The sequence below is a fragment of the Aythya fuligula genome, chromosome 5, assembly GCF_009819795.1.
Source record: "Aythya fuligula isolate bAytFul2 chromosome 5, bAytFul2.pri, whole genome shotgun sequence".
Taxonomy (NCBI): domain Eukaryota; kingdom Metazoa; phylum Chordata; class Aves; order Anseriformes; family Anatidae; genus Aythya; species Aythya fuligula.
In genome coordinates, this window is record NC_045563.1 from 38,317,394 (window position 1) to 38,321,354 (window position 3,961).

The window sequence follows — 3,961 nt, forward strand, 5'->3', positions numbered from 1 at the left end:
TGAAATATGCAAGCTGTTTTTCCTAAATCCTAAAAAAGGTCTGTCTGTATTTAGGTTAGGACCTGAATGGCGTTCTGGTGCTTAGACTCTAAATTGCAATTCTGAGGACCTCAGCTGCTGCTTAACTCTGCAAATAACTACTTTCAATAGGTGCTTCAACTCTTAACAACAAAAAATCCTATTTAAGCACTCTTAAAATTCTGTTTCTACATGTGCTTACCAGCACTTCGGTGTTTGTAGGTCAGAGAAGTGTGACTTCTATCCCACATCAAAGGTCAATAGAGATCCCGAAAATAAAAGATTCTCTGCATCTCCCTCCTTTCCCTTCCTTATCGAGCTCCACATGAAGTGAACGATCCCTGCTGCTTTTCTCTTCTTCCCCCAGAGCAACAGTGATGACGATGATGACGGTTGTGTTTTCACACAGCAGCTTGGTGGTTGCAACAGTCTTCCCAGGGATATACATTAGATAACCATGTTTAAGACTCACTTTGTGGTAAGTCTATTAAGACTTCGTCCATCCTTACCAAGAGGAGTGCTGTCCTGCTTTTATTTCATGTTTCCAAATTACTGGGGAGATGTACTCAATTTCCTTCTGAAGGACTTGAAGTTCACATTTCCCACCTCTCTGGAAAGTGCTCTAATGATTAGTGAAGAGATTCTGGTAGGACATATCTCCTCGTGTAAGTCTTGCAGTGGAGAAGGTGGAGAAAATGGGATTCACTATGTCAGAGAGAAGAAGAGCTGTCATGACTATGATACTACTGATGAGGGCACTCACCTAGCCAGAGCCTTGTCTTCCTCGCCCTGCCTCAGGGCTGCTAACAGTGTAAACAGCTATGGCATGAAGTACTTAAACAGCCCTGAGATCAGCTCAGGATGTCCCTGACCATGAGAGCGCAGGCTAAACAGAGTTACGTACTGTTCTTCTGGTCCAACTCATTTCCAATGCTTTCCTGAAGTTGTTTTTTTTTTTTTTTTTTTTTTTCTACAAGACAACTTGGGAGTACCCTGAAACCTCTTGTCTAGTGGCCAGAGTCCTCTGAGCAGCTGTGGCTTTGTCGGGAGGTGGAGGTGTAGCAGAAGGCAATAGCACAGTTTCGGTGCATTTCACACTTGTGGCCAATAGCACCTGCTAATACATCATGTACTCATGAATTAGGTGACGTGACAGTGGCCATGAAACTGTGCACTACATATTTCCCTCCATGTTTAGGTCAGGCCTGTGTCTGTCCATATGTCCTAAGAGGTCTGAGCTTCCTCCATGTTCTGGCTTCTTCTCTGTGGGACTGAAAATTGGGTAGCATGAAGCCTGGCCCTGCAGTGCCAGAGTTCCTCCTCTGGACCCAGCAGGGCCGGAGCCACCACTTCTGCAGCATGGCTGGCACACCAACATGAAAGCAGGCGTGACTCAGTGCAGAATCTTCTTAGGGAAAGGACTCCAGGAACTTCCTGCACAGACACAGGCTCTGTCTCCTCTTTGTAAGCACTGGAGGGGAAATGGAAGAAGAGAAACACCAAGGGTGGGAAATAAGACTGTGTTTTCATTTCCTCTTTCTTGTTTGTTACTTGGTCCTTCTCTAGTGAAAGAAAAAAAAAAATGCAACAACAAAAAACCCAGCTGCACCTGTTTTTTTGTTTTTTTTGATTTTTTTTTTTTACAAAATGTTCTCTTGCACTCGTTCACCTCCTGGTAACACTGAGCTCCAGAAAATACGGAGCGCTCTCTCTTTAAGAAAGACTGCTCTCTGCCCAGCTGTTGACTTGCCTGAAGGTGAGACCTCTGCTTAAATTCATGGCTCCAGCTGTCAAAAGCAAAGAAAAGCAGCTTTTCCTTGGCGGCTCTCTGCTTTGGGTAGAATTTGACATCTTCCTCAGTCAGCAGAATTTAATCAGCATCAAGTGCCCACAGCCTCTCAGCTCCACCACAGCCCGGCTGGGGGTGGGGGAGCCAGACCTGCGGAGGAGAAGAGGGGGAGTCCACAACCCAGCAGGCACAAACAGACACAGACACAATCACTGGCCTCTATAAGAAATCCAAAGCTTGTCACTGTCTAGGGAGAGCCTCATTATACCCTTTGACTTAAGAATTGCTGTTATCATTCAGTAACCTTAGCCGGCTTAGGCTTTGCTGTGTCCTCCTGAGAAGCTGAGAGCAGGTAAATGGAGTGAGTTACTGACAGCTGACAATGACACTGCTTTCCAAAAGAAAGCTGATGAAATGGGCTCAGGGATACGGTTTCTCGGACTTAAGTGAGCAAATAAAGCCTAGCGAACAACTCCTGCGACTGCCATGCCTTGCTTGCCTTTCTGCTAGGGAAGAGAAAGCCTGCAGCACTTTCTGTGTAGATACCAACAAGCTAAATGATCCAGCTCAAAGCAAAACTGTTTCCCTGAGCAGCTAACCTGCAAAGCTTAGCATTCAAGCCTCAAATGGTCAGATGGGATTGGCGTGAGCAGACCTAGGTACACATGGACATATGTATGGGTCTGCCACAGCAGGATGGCATTTGCTTTTTCCCAGTACTGCCACCCCCTTCCTACAACCAGTCCCCAAAGTCCCATGGAGCAAAATGGGACTGGGGAGGTGGTGGTGCGGTGGTCCCTGGTAGAGGGTTTGGCATTGCGAGCCGTGTCGGGGGCTGTTCTGGCTGCCTCCCCCCTGCTGCCCCACTCCTCCTGGGGGGCCAGCCCACCTGCCCCGGGACCCTCAATGCAGGGGGCTCGGATGGTGCAAGGCAGCTGCTGTCACAGCACGAGTGTGTGCAGGGTGCTTTCTCAAGGAGACTCTGTGTTAGTGTTTACCCATTTAAAACAACCTGTTTGCAGTAAATATTATCTGCATACATGTTTTGAACACACAGACTCCAGACCTTCCTATACATGCAGTTCATTTCTAGCACCTGCAGCTGTTACCCATTTCCTGGCAATATCATCGTGCCCATTGAGGAGAGGAAGGACACGTTGGGTTGTTTTTTTAGTGTTTACCTCTTCCACCCGTTTGATATTAGCCTGCATAATGGCACAGAGCTGAATCAAAGGAGGCGGCTGGTGGGAGCAAACAGGAAATGAAGCAATGCCCGAGGTAAGGCGGGCAACTTGCAGCAGGGCTGGGAGGAAACAAGCGTGTGTGTGTGTATTTGGGAGGGTATTAATCTACAAATAACTGCTTGTCCCCAAGCAGAGGGCAGTTAAGTTTTCTCCAGGCCCAAGCCAGGAATTGGAGGGACACTATAGCACTGAATGCCTCCACCTAGAAAAGGAGTAAGGTAGCAGGGGAGAGATGCTGTGGGTGAAGGCAGGAGTGCAGGTAAAGGCTTGCTGTGTGCGCTAGGGGAGAGATCACAGGTGTATTGCAGCCCAGGAGCTTGACAGTGATCAATGTAGAGCTCAGGCTGTGAACTGTATACTGTTGCAGCCTGTAGCCATGAATGTGGTGGCGGTGGTGATTTTTTTTTTCCACCCTTGTTCCTTTGTATTTGGGGAATGAACTTCATAAAACCTGCATTCATCGTTTCTGCTCAGCCACATGACAAACTCCTACTGAACTGTGTCCTGGAGGGGTGATGCAGCCACAATAACAAGATCCCTCCTGCTCCAGTCATTAAAAACACTGCATTTCTCATCTCACGGTGCTGGGGGAGGGGACTGGGAACAGCCGAGGAGGCAAATCCCACTGGGGATACTATTACAATATGAAAGAGACTATGAACCCTGCTCATTTATGTGCAGAATTTATCTCCAAATGCCCTACCAAAGGACATACTTTTAATCTTATCCTAGTATTGCTCATCTTTCTCAACATTCACCTTCAAAACCAAAACAAAACAAACACAACAAAAAGCACGGTTACTAATAAGGGTGTTTCTAAAATTACCATCTCGCTTCCCTTCTTAAACTTCTCTATTTAAGACTTTACAGTGTTAAAAGGTACAATGCTAATCTTGTATAGCGTCTGGAG

At 46.9% G+C, this 3,961-nt stretch overlaps 1 non-coding gene across 1 annotated transcript; it reads right to left on the bottom strand.

Moving 5' to 3' along the window:
- Positions 1-440: 440 nt before the first annotated feature.
- LOC116490417 lies at positions 441-565 on the bottom strand. The gene has a single exon (XR_004253374.1). It is a non-coding gene; the product is annotated as a U6atac minor spliceosomal RNA (small nuclear RNA).
- Between the last annotated feature and the right edge of the window lie 3,396 nt (positions 566-3,961).